The sequence below is a fragment of the Parasteatoda tepidariorum genome, chromosome 11, assembly GCF_982258835.1.
Source record: "Parasteatoda tepidariorum strain Cologne lab strain chromosome 11, Ptep-v5.0, whole genome shotgun sequence".
Classification (NCBI taxonomy): Eukaryota; Metazoa; Arthropoda; class Arachnida; order Araneae; family Theridiidae; genus Parasteatoda; species Parasteatoda tepidariorum.
In genome coordinates, this window is record NC_141765.1 from 98,804,462 (window position 1) to 98,824,951 (window position 20,490).

The following is a 20,490-nucleotide window of genomic DNA, read 5'->3' on the forward strand; positions in this document are numbered from 1 at the left end:
TTTTTATCAAAATGCAGTCCACAGTTTCACATTTTTTAGAGCACATAACGAAGCAATCCATTTCAAACTTCAGAAAGGAATATTTCTAAATTCGTTTCTCCTATTTTGAAATGTGTTATCAGCGGAGAAATTTAACAGAGAAATACACGAAAGAAGTTTATTGCACATTCTTTAAGATTTGATAATTTTTTATTCGTTATAGCTAATAAGCTAAACGATAAATACCAGAGCCGTGGCAGCTCAGAAGATAGAGCGCTCACCCTCAAATGAGGTGCCCCGAGTTCAAATTCCAATGATGGTTGGTCGATACGAATTCTTGCAACGTCCACTGTGTTCAATTAAAATATTCTCAATGATAGACGGATCATATGTTCGAGTCCTCTCTCCTTCAGGCTAACAGTAGGAGGTTTTCAAATTTTTCCTTTCCATTAAACGCAAATTTGGGTTAATTTCAGTTAATTAATTTATTTTTCTTTCTATTTCTAGCATATTAGGGAAATTTCTTTTTAATATAACCTCAAGCTTTAGAAATATACATTTTCCACCAATAAAATATAATGTAGATTTTAATTCCAAGCTGTTTCAATCAAAAGGTAGAATTTTAATTAAGATTATTTGAATTTTTTTCCTTCGAAATTCATGTATATTAATAACTTTCTACACCTATGCAAGTCTATATTAAGACAGCATTAAATGTGTACTTTAATCTGCACTTTCATTCTCAAGAATCGAAAGATTTTTAATGTAATTTCAAATGGGCTGGAATTTAACACACACCAAAAAAGAAAGTAATTTCGTTAACTAAAATTAATTAACGCAGCAATTAATTTAAAATAAATTTTAAAACTAAGAAAAGAAAATAATAAAAGTATCAATAATTTAAAACACTGTTTTTTAACTTTTAAAATCAATATATATATTAAAAAAAATCAGTTCATTTAAATCAATGATTTTTTTTAAAAAAATCATTTGATTTAAATCAACGAACCCTGGTTAATTTCATTAAAAAACCGCTTATGAAGGCAAATTTTTCCCAACACTTAGTCCAGAAGTTCCCTTGTCTTCTGGATTGGGTTCAAAATGACAAGGCTTCAGTGTTTAACATTGATATTCGTAAACTGAAAGTTCAGTTGGCTGTTCAACAATAGCTATAGGAAAAAAATGGAAAGCAGTAGTATAAGCTGAGTATGTTAATGAAAGCTTTATTTATATAACTATCCACTGATTATTAACTGATATTTAATTACAGCTATGTTTTATTAATATGAATTTATTATAAAACTAAATAATTTAAAATCTAACGGTAAAGGAAATAAAAAAATATGCATTAAAAAGCACAATTAATGGAGAAATATTAATTCTTTTAATAGAATTGTAAGAAATTGAAATTTAATTATTGACGCCAATAATACTCAATTACTTTTGGTAATATGAAATATTTGAAATAAAAAATTATCTATGTACTAAAGGGCAAAATTAATGGAAAAATGGTACTAATTAGTTCAGGAGATACGTAAAAAATCACCATGTAGTTGTAGACACCAATGATGCTTGGTTTATTTTGGTAATAGGAGATAATTGGAAAATATTTATTAATACAGTAGGGAGCCGATTATCCGGAACGATCGGGACCATCGCTATTCCGGATAACTGATTTTTCCGGTTTTCTGAATCGCTACAAAAAGCCGTTTTTTTTATTGTTAAACCCAACTAAAAAAAAAAAAAAATTTTGGAAATGATCTTAAAAAGAAGAAAAACCGATAAAGTAATACAGTAATGATTATTTCTAAAATGATGGTATGGTAAACATCTTTCAAAAAAGAAAGAAAAATCCAATGAGGAAAAAAATTTATTTTTTTAAAAATGGCTGAAAATTTATCGAATTTTGTTCCAGTTTTTTGGTTTTCCGGTTTTCTGATTTCCAGATAACTGGTTCTGCACTGTATTAAGTTATGTGCTAAAATACAAAAGAAATGGAGAAATGGTACCAATTTGTCTAAAAGACATGGAAGAAGAAAAAAAAGCCACACTGACGTCAATGATGTTTAACTATTTCTTTGAATATGCACTACTTTTATTATGGTCATTTGTGCAGTTTTGGTACCAATATAGATACTAAATATCTTATGAGTAAATTAGGTACCTATTAAAACTGCATAAATGTTGTGAATTTTTTGAATCGATATTGTGACATTTTTTCTAAAAACAAGATAAGCGAAAAAATGACAGTTGAATCTGGGTTGTTTACGTGAAAAAGCTACTTTTGTAAAGGTCAAAGTTCAAAAAATTAGCCCTCTTCCTTGCTACTCTAAACTTTATATCTACCTCCTACCTTGATCACTAACAAGGTGGCCACTCAAATCAGATTTCAAATTTCCCTTATTTTTCCAGGTTTTCCAGATAAAAATCTTAAAATTTCTAGGTTTTTGTTTCTTTTTTCTTATAAAGTATAGGATGTGTACAAGAAAAGTGTCGATATTATAAAATATTTTATTCAAAGTGCTATTTTTTTAACATATCATCTTGAAAAAAATAATTTATTTTGACAATTTTCAAGATTTTTTATTTATTTTTTAAAGTTTTGGTACAAAATTTTGAATCAAAAATCATATATTGACCAACAAAGGAGTCTTTTTTTAAAAATTAAAATATGTTAAAAGAGGTTAAAATGAAATAGAAAAAATTAGCATTAATGCAACAATTGTAACAATTTGTCAACAAACATTGCTGTTAGCGATTGTAAAAAAAATGTGTGATTGGTTGGTTTGCTCAAAAAAAAATAATTCACAAATTTCTTTGAATGGGAGTAGAAAAGCTTTTAGAAAAAGAGTGTGATATAAAATCTATTATCATAAAATTATAACCAACTAATTTTTGGAGAATTTTATAAAGTTAAAAATACAAAAACATTTTGTCAAAATAGAGAAAAAAAAATAACCACCAAATTATCGGAACAAACTTGAGCCATAAATGGATTCAGCCCAAGGACAGAATTTAAAAACAGAAGCTCATATCCTAATCCCTTTTTCCACCAGAATCTTTCCTAAATTCCCATAGCGGTCAAAGGTTTCCACATTTGTTTAGCAACCGTGGGAGAATTTTATATGGCATTCTAGTTTAACAGAACTATAATGGAGCAAATTCTGATGCAAGCAAAGTATCGCTAAGTTGATGATATTTCAACTGCTTGGCGATACATTTCCGTTAAAAAAAAAAGTGGATTAAATAATTTAAATTAAGAAAATTAGCAAATAATTTAAATTAGTGATATTAAAAAAATCATCAAGAAAAATCTCCAGCTTTTCTTTAAAATTCCCTGATTTTTCCAGGTTTTTTCCAGTATAAAAAAATTCCCTGATAATCCCAGGTTTTCAAGGTGGGTGGCCACCCTGACTAAACATATTTATTGATTACTAAAAGTTATTTTTATTGAAATCCTCTTCACATTTCCTTGTTGGAACGCTAAAAGCAAGAGAACCTTTCCTTCCTGTTATTAAACAAAATCATAGTTTCTCAGACATTAAAAGCATTTTTGTTCTGCAAATACCAAATATGCATGATTTTTCAAACTACATTTTTTGTAAGGATATTTAAAACATCTACATTCCCTGGCTCTATTATTAGACGCACTATAAGATTCTATGTAAAAATATAATTATCAGGTGATACTATACAGCTGTATTGGGTTTACTCGGATGAAACAGGTTCACGACCTTGTATCATTTGGTCAACATTGTAATGCAATATGTTAAAAATAAATACAAATAGGAAGTATATAAGCAGTGTTTTCACTACAGCGCATTACATTAAAAAATTATTAACGCGAGAAAATCGTGCACTCTATTATTCAAAATGAGTGAATTTTGGAAAAAAATTAGTCTTCTGCTATTTTGAATAAAATTCGTTTCACTTTTCTTCCTTGATCTTTCATTATTTTCAACATGGATCCATGTTATCTAGCTTCCCTATTTAGCAGTATTGTTCAGAACTGGTGCGAACACAATTTTCTGCAACCACATGTTAACGGAAGGTAAGATTTCTTCATGTAACACGTCTAAATTTTTTTCAATGCTACAAATTTACTAAATGATTCCGAATTGTTCAGCATCTGTTGCAAGGTCATTTAGCACTCAAAACCGAATTAGGACAAAATATCTTATACAAATGACTGATAAACATTTGAGCAACCTAATGAGAAAAGCTGATGAAAAAGTAGATATAGAACGTTTTCGATATGATGATGCAGCAATATTCTTTAAAAATATATTCTTTAAAAATTAGAAGATGTTAAAAATGTATTATAATTAAAGAGATATTTTTTTTCCAAGTCTATTCGCATTTTTTGTAATTTTTAGAAATCTTTTTGAGATCTCACTGTGTTTTAGAAAAAGGGTGAGAAATTCTCTCATTTTTTTTCTGTCACATCCGTTTACAGGGTGGACCTATTCATACATCCGTTCCTTCATCCACAGTTCGTAATTTTGACCTAAATCAGAGAATGATCAATCCCCAATTCAGTACCCCCAGAGGTTTTGATTTGTTATGGGAACATGGAGGGCTTAGCGACTCGACAGATTTAATCTGTATCAGTCACCATCTTACTTATTCCTATGGCAAAAACAATGAAGAAAATTGATTGCTTTATAACTAATAACTTTGAATTATAAGATAATGACAGGAATCACTGCGATTAGAAGTAGAAAAAAAATCTACATAGCTGCAATCAACATTATTTACTCAAAAAAAAAAAAATTATAATACATGTCATAACTTGTGCTCAGTGCAAAAGCGATGCAAGAACGAAAAATAAAAGAGATTACTACTCGACTTATGAAACGTTTTTACACATTTCGTTACAATAAAACACATTTTCCAAGTTAATTAAATCATTATTTTAAAGCTAATAAACAAATACTGAAAAAAATTTAAAAATTTATAAAATTATGGTAATTGCCAGTAAGTTTAGCTTATTTAACAGCATTTTTATTGTTCTATTTTGAATACAGTGATATTTTATTTATAACTCTTGAACAGTCATACTTTTTTTAAACTATTATTATGCTATGTACAAAAATTAAAAGAACTGTAAAATATTCTGGTAACAGTCCACAGAAGGCTATGGCTGAGCCAAAGAGGTCAAAAGGTTTTAAAATTTCGTGACCAACGCCATGTTTGTGGCGGTGTGATCATTATTACGCTCAGACCTCCTTTACTTCCCAGACAAGTTGGTAGTTACGTTATATATATTAAACCTATTTTGTCATTTCTGCTATTTTTTGTTACTTTTTTCTTAAATAGCAAATGCAGACCCTGCCAACCTTAGAAAATAAAAAAGCAGGAGACTCTTTCTGTATCACGACATAGCGCAATATTGAAAATTAAACCTGATTCACACTTCCTACAAGAAGTTTATTTCAAAATATATTATTTACATTACATAAAATAGACCACAATAAGATTCTGACACTGACTAAAAAGATACGTGTTCTTACTATAAAATATAAGGTTCTATAGAATTATATTAAAACATATCTCTTGATTTTTTCAAATTTAGGAAGAAGTTCAAAACTAACAAAATATGTCAATAATGAATACAATACTTTATAAATGCATTTCTTAATTATTTTTTTTTAACTGCTACTGTTTTAAAACTGCAGATGTTGCTGATTTAGCATTATTTAAAAAAAAAAAAACTGGCATCTATAGAAAGTAAAAAAACATTTTGCCTAATGGTGTCCAAGATATCTCCGATTTTGCCATTTCATTGGTTATTGCTGCTGTTTTGGTTCACACTCACCATAATTTTTAGTGATGTTACGGGGCAAGGTTTTTCTAAATAAATGCCTAGCATGATCTGAAGCACAAGTTGGGAAGGCACAAATTGTTGCTTTTTTTCCTCTATCTTGCACTAAATAGAAAAAAGCAGGAGAAAACACCCTGAAGGCCTGAGGGCGAAGATTTGAGACAAAAGCAGGAGAGTTGGCAGGTCTGCAAATGATCATACTGACATGATGTTCCATCCACTCTACTTATGCAATTAAAATAATGAAAGGTGAAAAACTGTCATAATATTAAGAATTAAATTTTTGCACTAATGCTAAATAACCTCTATATAATCAGCAAAAAAATTCTGCTCTAACCGTAATGTTCGTATCATAACAAATATGAAAAACGTTGCATAGTATTAAATAAAAATAAATGCTTAAAATGTATCTCTCAAAGAGAAATGTTATTTTTCATTTACCTTTCTCTTTCAAAATTAATAAGATCATAAAATAATAACTACAACAAACATGTTTTGACAGGTAACTCATTAATATACTGTTGACTGAAATTAAACATCACCTGAAAAAAGCACCGGAGGCACTAACTATTGTGTAAATTTAAAATGCATATCAGGCTGTTGAATCTAAATATGTTAATCAAACCTAACTAAGTTACCAAATCAAATCAATAAAGTAATTAAATAATTATCTAAATGTATTTAGATATTCCTTAAATTAAAATATAAAATTTATTTAAAGCTTGCAAAAATAAAAACATTTTCTTTCTCATTCTATTTTTAGAAACCAAATTAAGACTTATACAGTTCTAAACTTCAATAATTACTCATTATATTGTACATACAAATAACTTTCTCTTACTTGGTATTTCTTAAAAAATTGTATTAAGTTGAAATATCTTTTTGTTAATATTTTTAACTTAAAAGATTAAGGCTCTAAGAGAATGCTAATAATTGATTAACTATTTATAACAGTGATATATAATTACATGTATATAATTAATCTGTATCATATTACATGTTATATCACATGATATATAATTACATGTTATATAATTACATGCATTTACTAAATTGAATACTGTAGCAGAATATTGTTTTTTTAAATATCTAATTATGATCGATTCATTATAACTACTGATTTAAAGAACAGAACATTGTTTTTTTTCTAAATAAAAATGATCTTATTAAAATATTTTAAAGTAATTGATAAACATTCCAAAATGCTTTGTTTATTTACAAATTACTTTATTTTGATGTTTGTTTGAAAAAATGTTATTCCAATAGGATTATTTTAATCCCCTAAACAGTAATACAGACATATCCTGAATTTGAGACAAAATCCGAGAATATATCAAAGATAAGTGTATAAGTACCAGAGCTCATTCTAGGCAGGGTAAACAGGGCGCAGCACCCTACTGCCCTTTTAGTCAAAAGAATCCACCCTGTTGCCCCTGAAGTAAATTAGTGTCCTGATGTATTAAGACTCCATACCCTTTTTGCTCTTTCTTTCCTCAACTCTTTATTTTTTCCCCAAACTCTACAGTGGATTTCTCAAACTTTTATTTTTAACTCTTTTTATTTAGTTTGTCATTGCTGTCAATACAAAGATTTATATGAGAAAGGAAAAATAGCCAACAAACCCCCTTGTTGCACTTGTCTTTGAAAGTTTGCAGTTACTTTCACTATCATTAAATCATAATTATTATTAATCATTTTAATTATTAAATCATAACTATCTATACACACTTAAAAACATACATTTATTATTTTATTAATATATGCATGCATTTTAAATAAATTACCAAGCTAATTAGCTCGATACATATGTTAATTTATTAATGAAAATTAGTAATTAATATGATTGCTTTGCTACTTTTAGTAAAGTAAAAAAAAATTTTCTTTTACTAATAGACAATGTTTTTTAATAAAACGTGTAAAGCCCCTGGAAAGAAATTATTGCCTTTTTAGAATAATAATGCCCTTTTTTTAAACTTTTGCACCCTGCCCTTTTTTTTTTTGCCTAGAATGAGCTCTGAAGTACAATCATATTTTCATGAGTTATAATTAAGGAATTAATTTATGACTATTTAAATGCCCAGTTTTAATTACCTAATTAAACGTTGAACTATTTTTTAAAAAGAGTAACCGTAGATATATAACGGAAAAAAGTTATTGTAAATAGAATTCGAAGTATTTACAAAAGGTGGAATTGTGAATTGAATTGAATAAAATAAATACGATTATTTGTAATCGAATGGTTTTATTAACAATATAAATTAATAAATAGCTTTGAAGACTGAGACTTAAGATAGTGGTCCTCGTAAACTCGATAACAGTTTTTTGCTGTTTATCATTTTTGATCAGACAATATTTATGAAAGCTAGCTCTATTCACAAAAGATAAACTGCGGAATTTTTTGCAGTTTATCATTTGTGAACCGAATTAGCTTTCAAAAATATTACCATGCGTTTTCTGGCATAAAATATTACATTGGTATTAAAGTATTTTGGGGGAAATTTTAACTTATCGTTTCCTTTCACAAATCTTTTATTGCGAAGTGCCGTTTCACAAAAAATGGTGCCAGACCAAAGTATTCACATCGAATTATTAAACCGAATAATTGAACAGAAAGTAAAAAAACATAAAAAGATTATAATTTTAAAATTTCGAATGTTGGATTGAATATTATTCAAACTTAAAATATATTAGCACGATTGGTAGCAGAGTAGTAGATAAACGTCAAGAAACGAATTTTCTAGGCGGCTTACTGTCTTACCGCTAAAAACCGTTTTGCTTACTTGAGAACTAAAGGAATAGTTTTTTAGCACCAGCAAAACCTCAATTTAAACAATGAAAATAAACTTTAAAAATAATTCAATAGTATGACGTTTTTATTTTCAATGTTTTTGAAAAGCACGATGCTATAGAACACCTCACCATACAGTTAAAAAAAAGTGGTAAGGAAAAAGACCTTTTGAGATAAGCAAAGAATTTACAGTCAAAGACCTATTATAGAAAAACATGTGCTAAAAATAACTAAAACGAAAACAATCAAGTTAACATGCTGATCTATTTTTAATACAAAATTTTTCCATATGAGTAGTTTTAGTCTCCAACTTAACACTCGCAAAAGTAAATATTATATTTCATTACTGGTGTACTTTGAAAAATATAAATCTTATCGTAACATAAACAGTTACAAATTTATACTACAATTGACCACAGACTTTGATTGTCCTAGAGATGTTACATCTACATTAACCAGACTAAAGACAAAACATTATACCCAGATAGCTAAATAAGGTTTTTTCGAACTCAGCAAAAATCTTTAATAACTTTTCACAATATCAAAGTGGGTTTTTAAGTTTCATGTTAAAGGCTTTAAAAAATATGTGCCACCATATACCTCGATGTATTCACAATACTTGGCAGATTGGATACATACAATTCCTACAATAGATATTACAACAAATACATATACCTTGGAGCAAAAGCTACCTGACACGTACATGCTAAAATGGGATGCATGTGTCCCTGAAGTGTATGAACTAGGGTCAAATAACGCAACGGACCTCGAGTATTTTACAATAAATGCACTATAGTTCATCAACAGAATGCGAAAGAAAAACAAAAAGAGACGAAAATGCCACTCACCCGAGCCACCGATGACCCAGCCCCACACATCACGAGCAGTTCATAGATGTCTTTATTCAGCAGCTGTGCTCTACTACGCAGAGTGCAAGTTATATATTGAAGTCAATCTGAATCAGTCCAGGGTGAAATAGCTAAAAAAGAATTAATAATACTTTACGATAAATTATCTTAGTAATTATACACAAATGTCAAACCGTAGTAAAAAGAATTTAAAAATCTGAAGAGTCAAAGGACAAATATTCAAGATAAATCCTGAAAGAAAAAGAGTATTAATGAAATGCGACATTCATAAATAGCCATGGTCATTAATCTACACGAATTTCAAATTCTATCAAGAATAGTTTAAAAATCGATAAATTACTAATTAACTTAAAACTATGTATATACATAACATCCAGTAAAATATTAAAACACTTTCGAAATCATTTCTTTCACTTCTACGATTAGAAAAAGCTATAATCTTAGAAAAAGTACAATTATGCAGGGCGTCTCCTTTTTTTTCTTATCTTCCAAAAAAATATAAAATTTTCTCAACGTCCGAAATTAAGAAATCTTCCTGAGAAAAAGAATTTGAAGTTCTGAAGGCAAACTATCCCTCGGGTTAAGCAAAGATTTACACGATTCAGAATCAAACGAAGATAATATTTAAATTGCCGCTTTAAAGAAAAACAATTGAAAAAATTCGTTATTTATAATTTAAATGATAAAAGCAGGAAAATCAAATGCTAAACCTTAAAGATCCAACAGAAACCGTCTTATTACCAGCACGGCAGTAAAGGTAAATATAAACAGCTAACCGCGTAGGCGGGAAAGTAAATTTTTCGAAGTGATCGCGGTGGAATTGAGATGAGTTGAGCTGTATTCGGGATGAAAAGAATCTGAACCATTCGCTTTGAACCTCCGGGACCGTGAAACAAACTTTCACTTTAAAGGCTAAGACCAACAACCAATCAGATGAAATCGCGATACTTGTGGCCTTCACGTTACGCTCTTTCATGCAAATGCGCGAGCACATCCTCTTACATGTAGTTTCTAAACATTCTCACGCGAGAATGACACCTGTACTATTGCGATAACTGATGGCGAAGCAATATTTAAAATAAATTAAATAAAAATTCATCGCAAATGAGGGATAACCAAAGGAAAAGATGTTCACTGATTAATGATAAATCCAAGGGGATGATAAGTCCTGATCCAAGTGGTCATCCACCCGCATACTGACCGCAGCCAGTGATGCTTGACTTCGGTGATCTGCTAGGAACCGTGTCTTAAGTCTTAACGACCAGTCCACTGCGGGTTTCTTCATTTTAAGGCTATTATATATATACATACATTGTAGCCTATAGGACGACATTGTGGGTCCCTTATTAAGCTTATAATTATTTCCTCTGGTAGGGTACACTTCGAATTTCTTCATTTTAACGCTTTTCAACACGCTATTATTTATAGAATATTATAAATTTATTTATAACATTCAGTTATGCTTTATTATGTATCCGTTATTTAAAATACTTACTCATTACATCACCTAGCCATACTATAGCACCTTTCTTAGTTTTACGCGGATCCGCCCTGGATACACAATCTCACCATTCCATTAAACGATGTGTAGTGTATTGGTAACGGATTCGAATCCCATTGTAAACTGGGTGTATCTTTGAAATGACGTTTAATTTATGTTATATGTTCTTCAACTGAAGCTTATAAGCAATATTCTATAATGTGCACACATATCTGCATATTCATATGTAGCTTTTTCCCATTTTCCCAATAAAAAAAAAATTTCCTACAAGCAGGAACCTCCAGAATATCGAAAAACACATAAAAAAATAATATAATTTAAAATAAACAAAAAAAAAATTTTTTTTTTTGAAAATTTGACCGTCCCTGGGATTCGAACCCAGGACCCCTCCCTCCTGCAGCGAACTTGCTTGTCTGGTGGCCTACCTTCCAGTCCACGGTGATACGTGAAGCCTACCACAGTTTCGCTTTAAAAGCTCTCCCTTCTCATCTTCGCAATATACCTTTAGGGGCCCACTGTGACCCCCCTAATTGGCCTATAAAAATTCTCATCAGCAGCCTTGTTTGGACCATAGACCGCTACCTAGGGTCCGAGATTGAAAATTATACCTTTACATTAAAGGGAGCTAGGGGGTCTTGAAATTAGAACAATTCTCGAGCCATTTTATTTTTTTATTCTTTTTTTTATTACTCCATTACGCTTTCTTTGCTGGACTTCACACAGAAAACACCCCATGCTTGCTAAAATATCCAAAATGTTACAATAGAAGTCGAAGAAGAGCAAATAAACTGATTTTCCTGGATTTTTCTAGTTTTTTCCCATTTTCCCAATAAAAATTTTTTTTCCTACATGCAGGAGCTCCAGAGTATCGAAAAACACATAAGAAAAATAATAATAATTTAAAATAAACAAAAAAGAAAAAAAAAGAAATTTTTTTGAAAATTTGACCGTCTTTGGGATTGGAACACAGGATCCCTCCCTCCTGCAGCAAACATGCTTGTCTGGCGGCCTACCATCCAGCTCACGGTGATACGTGAAGCCAACCACAGTTTCGCTTCAAAAGCTCTCTCCTCTCATCTTCGCAATATGCATTTAAAGGCACACTGTGACCCCCCTAATTGGCCTATAAAAATTCTCTTCAGCAGCCTTGTATGGACCATTGAGTCCAAACAAGGCTGGTCCTAGGAAATATAATGGTTTTGACTAGGTCTTATAAATAAATATAAATTAAAATAATTAAATTAAATAAAAATTATCCGAAATTTATCCGTTTATTAGCTATTATTCGCTAATTCCCAAAGAAAAAAAAATTTTTTTTTTATATACAGAACACTTGATTCACGCCAAAAATATCATAAAATATATTTAAAAAAATAATACATAATAAAAGAAAAAATTAGAATATCGGCCGTCGCAGGGTTGCGAACCCATGGCCCCCGGGACAACAAATCTAACTTGCCACACAGCTTTACCAACTGCGCCATGCTTCACCTGTCTACCCCGCGAATATTTAGCTGAAAACACCTCCACCCGGTTAGTAAACAAAACTTATTTTGGCCCATTGTGGGCCCACTAATTAGTCTATAAAAAAATCCTTCAGTACAATTGTTCGATACATTAAATTCTAATTTTGGGCGGAGTTTGAAATTTATAGGTTAATATTATAGGGAGTTACGGGATGTGATGTGTGCGTGCCTCCTGATATGACTTCTGTCCCTTTTTCAGCCATTATTCGCTCTTTATTAAAGAAAAATATTTCTTTTCACATATAGAATACTTTATTCGCTTTAAAATATTGAAAAGAGGTTAAGAAAATAATATAAATTGAAATAAATAAAAAATAAAATTTATCCGAAATTTATCCGATTATTAGCTATTATTCGCTATTTCCCAAAGAAAAAATAGTTTTTTTTTATATACAAAACACTTGATTCACGTTAAAATATCAAAAAATATATTTGAAAAAAATTATATATAAAAAAAGAAAAAATTTGAAAGTCAACCATCGCAGGGTTTCGAACCCATGGCCGCCATGGCCCCCGGGACAACAAATCCAACTTGCCACACGGCTTTACCAACTGCGCCATGATTCACATGCCTGCCCACGAATATTTAGCTTAAAACACCACCTCCCGGTTAGTAAACAAAACTTATTTTGACCCATTGTGGGTCCACTAATTGGTATATAAAAAAATCCTTCGGTACAAGTGTTCGATACATTAAATTCTAATTTTGGGCGGAGCTTGAAATTTATAGGTTAATATTATAGGGAGTTACGGGGTGTGATGTGTGCGGGCCTCCTCATATGACTTGTGTCCCCTTTTCAGCCATTATTCGCTCTTTAACAAAGAAAAATATTTCTTTTCACATATAGAACACTTTATTCGCTTTAAAATATTGAAAAGAAGTTAAAAAATAATATAAATTAAGATAAATAAAAAAATAAAAATTATCCGAAATGTATCCGTTTATTAGCTATTATTCGCTATTTCCCAAAGAAAAAATAGTTTTTCTTATATACAGAACACTTGATTCAGGTTAAAATATCAGAAAGTATATTTAAAAAAATAATATAATGAAAAGAAAAAATTTGAATGTCGACCCACGCAGAGTTTCGAACCCATGGCTCCGGGTTAACAAATCTAACTTGCCACGCAGCTTTACCAACTGCGCCGTGATTCATATACCTGCGTCGCGAATATTTAGCTTAAAGCACCTCTTCCCGATTAGTAAACAAAACATATTTTGGCAGATTGTGGGCCCACTTATTGGTATTTAAAAAAATTCTTCGGTACAGTTGTTCGATACATTAAATTATAATTTTGGGCAGAGTTTGAAATTTTTATAGGTTAATATTATAGGGAGTTACTCGGTGTGATGAGTGCGTGCCTCCTGATATGACTTCTGTCCCTTTTTCAGCCATTATTCACTCTTTAGCAAAGAAAAATATTTCTTTTCGCATATAGAACACTTTATTCGCTTTAAATAAATTTTTAAATTTTTTTTACATATTTTTTGATATTTTAATGTGAATCAAGTGTTCTGTATATAAAAAAACTATTTTTTAGGGGAAAATAGCGAATAATAGCTAATAGACGGATAAATTTCGGATAATTTTTATTTATTTATTCATTTTAATTTATATTATTTTAGATTATATTATGTTAGATTTGTTGTCCCGGGGGCCATGGGTTCGAAACCCTGCTTCGGTCGACATTCAAATTTTTTTCTTTTTTTTATATATGATTTTTTTAAATATATTTTATGAAATTTTAGCGTGAATCAAGTGTTCTGTAAACAAAAAAAACTATTTTTTCTTTGGGAAACAGCGAATAATAGCTAATAAACGGATAAATTTTATTTATTAATTTATATAAATTTATGTTATTTTTTTTAACTTCTTTTCAATATTTTAAAGCGAATAAAGTGTTCTACAGGTGAAAAGAAATATTTTTCTTTGCTAAAGAGTGAATAATGGCAGAAAAAGGGACGGAAGTCACATCAGGAGGCGCGCACACATCACACCCCGTAACTCCCTTTAATATTAACCTATAAATTTCAAACTCCGTCAAAAATTAGAATTTAATGTATCGAACAATTGTACCGAAGAGTTTATTTATATACCAATTAGTGGGCCCACAATCTGCCAAAATAAGTTTTGTTTACTAACCGGGAGGTGGTGTTTTAAGCTAAATATTCGCGGGCAAGGCATGTGAAGCATGGCGCAGTCGGTAAAGCTGTGTGCCTATTTAGATATACTGTCCCGGGGGCCATGGGTTCGAAACCCTGCTTCGGTCGAAATTCAAATTTTTTCTTTTTTTATATATTATTTTTTTAATATATTTTTTGATATTTTAACGGGAATCAAGTGTTCTGTATATAAAAAAAAAACTACTTTTTCTTTGGGAAATAGCGAATAATAACTAATAAAGGGATAAATTTCGGATAATTTTTATTTATTTTAATTTATATTATTTTTTTAACTTCAATTTAACATTTTAAAGCGAATAAAGTCTTCTATATGTGAAAAGAAATATTTTTCTTTGCTAAAGAGTGAATAATGGCTGAAAAAGGGACGGAAGTCATATCAGGAGGCGCGCACACATCACACCCCTTAACTCCCTATAATATTAATCTATAAATTTCAAACTCCGCCCAAAATTAGAATTTAATGTATCGAACAATTGTACCGAAGAGATTTTTTATATACCAATTAGTGGGCCCACAATCTGCCAAAATAAGTTTTGTTTACTAACCGGGAGGTGGTGTTTTAAGCTAAATATTCGCGGACAAGGCATGTGAAGCATGGCGCACTTGGTAAAGCTGTGTGGCAAGTTAGATTTGTGTCCCGGGGGCCATGGGTTCGAAACCCTGCGACGGTCGACATTCAAATTTTTTCTTTTTTTATATATTATTTTTTTAATACTTTTTTTGATATTTTAACGTGAATCAAGTGTTCTGTATATAAAAAAAACTATTTTTTCTTTGGGAAATAACGAATATTAGCTAATAATCGGATAAATTTCGAATAAATTTTATTTATTTATTTATTTTAATTTATATTATTTTTTAAACTTCTTTTCAACATTTTAAAGCGAATGAAGTCTTCTATATAAGAAAAGAAATAGTTTTCTTTGCTAAAGAGTGAATAATGGCAGAAAAAGGGACAAAAGTCATATCAGGAGGCGCGCACACATGACACCCCGTAACTCCCTATAAAATTAACCTATAAATTTCAAACTCCGCCCAAAATTAGAATTTAATGTATCGAACAATTGTTCTGAAGAATTTTTTTATAGACCAATTAGTGGACCCTCAATGGGCCAAAATAAGTTTTGTTTACTATCCTGGAGGAGGTGTTTTAAGCTAAATATTTTTAAATTATATTATCTTTTTGACTTATTTTCAATATTTTAAAGCGAATATAGTCTCCTATATGTGAAAAGAAATATTTTTCTTTGCTAAAGAGTGAATAATGGCTGAAAAAGGGACAGAAGTCATATCAGGAGGCGCGCACACATCACACCCCGTAACTCCCTATAATATTAACCTATAAATTTCAAACTACGCCCAAAATTAGACTTTAATGTATCGAACACTTGTACCGAAGAGTTTTTTTATATACCAATTAGTTGGCCCACAATCTGCCAAAATAAGTTTTGTTTACTAACCGGGAGGTGGTGTTTTAAGCTAAATATTCGCGGGCAAGGCATGTGAAGCATGGCGCACTTGATAAAGCTGGGTGGCAAGTTAGATTTGTGTCCCGGGGGCCATGGGTTCGAAACCCTGCGACGGTCGACATTCAAATTTTTTCTTTTTTTATATATTATTTTTTTAATTCTTTTTTTGATATTTTAACGTGAATCAAGTGTTCTGTATATAAAAAAAACTATTTTTTCTTTGGGAAATAACGAATATTAGCTAATAATCGGATAAATTTCGGATAAATTTTATTTATTTATTTATTTTAATTTATATTATTTTTTAAACCTTTTTTCAATATTTTAAAGCGAATGAAGTCTTCTATATAAGAAAAGAAATATTTTTCTTTGCTAAAGAGTGAATAATGGCTGAAAAAGGGACAGAAGTCATATCAGGAGGCGCGCACACATCACAGTCCGTAACTCCCTTTAATATTAACCTATAAATTTCAAACTCCGCCGAAAATTAGAATTTAATGTATCGAACAATTGTACCGAAGAGTTTTTTTATATACCAATTAGTGGGCCCACAATCTGCCAAAATAAGTTTTGTTTACTAAACGGGAGGTGGTGTTTTAAGCTAAATATTCGCGGGCAAGGCATGTGAAGCATGGCGCACTTGGTATAGCTGGGTGGCAAGTTAGATTTGTGTCCCGGGGGCCATGGGTTCGAAACCCTGCGACGTTCGACATTCAAATTTTTTCTTTTTTTATGTATTATTTTTTTAATATATATTTTGATATTTTAACGAGAATCAAATGTTCTGTATATAAAAAAAAACTACTTTTTCTTTGGGAAATAGCGAATAATAACTAATAAACGGATAAATTTCGGATAATTTTTATTTATTTTAATTTATATTATTTTTTTAACTTCAATTTAACATTTTAAAGTGAATAAAGTCTTCTATATGTGAAAAGAAATATTTTTCTTTGCTAAAGAGTGAAAAATGGCTGAAAAAGGGACGGAAGTCATATCAGGAGGCGCGCACACATCACACCCCGTAACTCCCTTTAATATTAACCTATAAATTTCAAACTCCGCCCAAAATTAGAATTTAATGCATCGAACAATTGTACCGAAGAGTTTTTTTATATACCAATTAGTGGGCCCACAATCTTCCAAAATAAGTTTTGTTTACTAACCGGGAGGTGGTGTTTTAAGCTAAATATTCGCGGGCAAGGCATCTGAAGCATGGCGCACTTGGTAAAGCTGGGTGGCAAGTTAGATTTGTGTCCCGGGGGCCACGGGTTCGAAACCCTGCGACATTCAAATTTTTTCTTTTTTTATATATTATTTTTTTAATACTTTTTTTGATATTTTAACGTGAATCAAGTGTTCTGTATATAAAAAAAAACTATTTTTTCTTTGGGAAATAACGAATATTAGCTAATAATCGGATAAATTTCGAATAAATTTTATTTATTTATTTATTTTATTTTATATTATTTTTTAAACTTCTTTTCAACATTTTAAAGCGAATGAAGTCTTCTATATAAGAAAAGAAATATATTTCTTTGCTAAAGAGTGAACAATGGCTGAAAAAGGGACAGAAGTCATATCAGGAGGCACGCACACATCACACCCCGTAACTCCTTATAATATTAACCTATAAATTTCAAACTCCGCCCAGAATTAGAATTTAATGTATCGAACACTTGTACCGAAGAGTTTTTTTATATACCAATTAGTGGGCCCACAATCTTCCAAAATAAGTTTTGTTTACTAACCGGGAGGTGGTGTTTTAAGCTAAATATTCGCGGGCAAGGCATCTGAAGCATGGCGCACTTGGTAAAGCTGGGTGGCAAGTTAGATTTGTGTCCCGGGGGCCATGGGTTCGAAACCCTGCGACGGTCGACATTCAAATTTTTTCTTTTTTTATATATTATTTTTTTAATACTTTTTTTGATATTTTAACGTGAATCAAGTGTTCTGTATATAAAAAAAACTATTTTTTCTTTGGGAAATAACGAATATTAGCTAATAATCGGATAAATTTCGAATAAATTTTATTTATTTATTTATTTTAATTTATATTATTTTTTAAACTTCTTTTCAACATTTTAAAGCGAATGAAGTCTTCTATATAAGAAAAGAAATAGTTTTCTTTGCTAAAGAGTGAATAATGGCAGAAAAAGGGACAAAAGTCATATCAGGAGGCGCGCACACATGACACCCCGTAACTCCCTATAAAATTAACCTATAAATTTCAAACTCCGCCCAAAATTAGAATTTAATGTATCGAACAATTGTTCTGAAGAATTTTTTTATAGACCAATTAGTGGACCCTCAATGGGCCAAAATAAGTTTTGTTTACTATCCTGGAGGAGGTGTTTTAAGCTAAATATTTTTAAATTATATTATCTTTTTGACTTATTTTCAATATTTTAAAGCGAATATAGTCTCCTATATGTGAAAAGAAATATTTTTCTTTGCTAAAGAGTGAATAATGGCTGAAAAAGGGACAGAAGTCATATCAGGAGGCGCGCACACATCACACCCCGTAACTCCCTATAATATTAACCTATAAATTTCAAACTACGCCCAAAATTAGACTTTAATGTATCGAACACTTGTACCGAAGAGTTTTTTTATATACCAATTAGTTGGCCCACAATCTGCCAAAATAAGTTTTGTTTACTAACCGGGAGGTGGTGTTTTAAGCTAAATATTCGCGGGCAAGGCATGTGAAGCATGGCGCACTTGATAAAGCTGGGTGGCAAGTTAGATTTGTGTCCCGGGGGCCATGGGTTCGAAACCCTGCGACGGTCGACATTCAAATTTTTTCTTTTTTTATATATTATTTTTTTAATTCTTTTTTTGATATTTTAACGTGAATCAAGTGTTCTGTATATAAAAAAAACTATTTTTTCTTTGGGAAATAACGAATATTAGCTAATAATCGGATAAATTTCGGATAAATTTTATTTATTTATTTATTTTAATTTATATTATTTTTTAAACCTTTTTTCAATATTTTAAAGCGAATGAAGTCTTCTATATAAGAAAAGAAATATTTTTCTTTGCTAAAGAGTGAATAATGGCTGAAAAAGGGACAGAAGTCATATCAGGAGGCGCGCACACATCACAGTCCGTAACTCCCTTTAATATTAACCTATAAATTTCAAACTCCGCCGAAAATTAGAATTTAATGTATCGAACAATTGTACCGAAGAGTTTTTTTATATACCAATTAGTGGGCCCACAATCTGCCAAAATAAGTTTTGTTTACTAACCGGGAGGTGGTGTTTTAAGCTAAATATTCGCGGGCAAGGCATGTGAAGCATGGCGCACTTGGTATAGCTGGGTGGCAAGTTAGATTTGTGTCCCGGGGGCCATGGGTTCGAAACCCTGCGACGGTCGACATCCAAATTTTTTCTTTTTTTATATATTATTTTTTTATTACTTTTTTTGATATTTTAACGTGAATCAAGTGTTCTGTATATAAAAAAAACTATTTTTTCTTTGGGAAATAACGAATATTAGCTAATAATCGGATACATTTCGAATAAATTTTATTTATTTATTTATTTTAATTTATATTATTTTTTAAACTTCTTTTCAACATTTTAAAGCGAATGAAGTCTTCTATATAAGAAAAGAAACATTTTTCTTTGCTAAAGAGTGAATAATGGCTAAAAAAGGGACAGAAGTCATATCAGGAGGCGCGCACACATCACAGCCCGTAACTCCCTATAATATTAACCTATAAATTTCAAACTCCGCCCAAAATTATAATTTAATGCATCGAACAATTGTACCGAAGAGTTTTTTTATATACCAATTAGTGGGCCCACAATCTTCCAAAATAAGTTTTGTTTACTAACCGGGAGGTGGTGTTTTAAGCTAAATATTCGCGGGCAAGGCATCTGAAGCATGGCGCACTTGGTAAAGCTGGGTGGCAAGTTAGATTTGTGTCCCGGGGGCCATGGGTTCGAAACCCTGCGACATTCAAATTTTTTCTTTTTTTATATATTATTTTTTTAATACTTTTTTTGATATTTTAACGTGAATCAAGTGTTCTGTATATAAAAAAAAACTATTTTTTCTTTGGGAAATAACGAATATTAGCTAATAATCGGATAAATTTCGAATAAATTTTATTTATTTATTTATTTTATTTTATATTATTTTTTAAACTTCTTTTCAACATTTTAAAGCGAATGAAGTCTTCTATATAAGAAAAGAAATATATTTCTTTGCTAAAGAGTGAACAATGGCTGAAAAAGGGACAGAAGTCATATCAGGAGGCACGCACACATCACACCCCGTAACTCCTTATAATATTAACCTATAAATTTCAAACTCCGCCCAGAATTAGAATTTAA

The 20,490-nt window shown here is 30.6% G+C and overlaps 1 long non-coding RNA gene across 3 annotated transcripts in view; it reads right to left on the reverse strand.

The window, feature by feature from the left end:
* LOC147801986 (uncharacterized) overlaps positions 1-10,326 on the reverse strand; it is a 39,120-nt gene extending 28,794 nt beyond the window's left edge. For 2 of the 3 annotated variants that reach the window (XR_015430123.1, XR_015430124.1), the window contains exons 1-2: positions 10,171-10,326; positions 9,440-9,570 (exon numbers count right to left, since the gene is read on the reverse strand). This is a non-coding gene — a long non-coding RNA (uncharacterized LOC147801986). The remainder of the gene's footprint in view (positions 1-9,439; positions 9,571-10,170) is intronic. The other variant, XR_015430126.1, reaches the window with a different exon arrangement.
* Between the last annotated feature and the right edge of the window lie 10,164 nt (positions 10,327-20,490).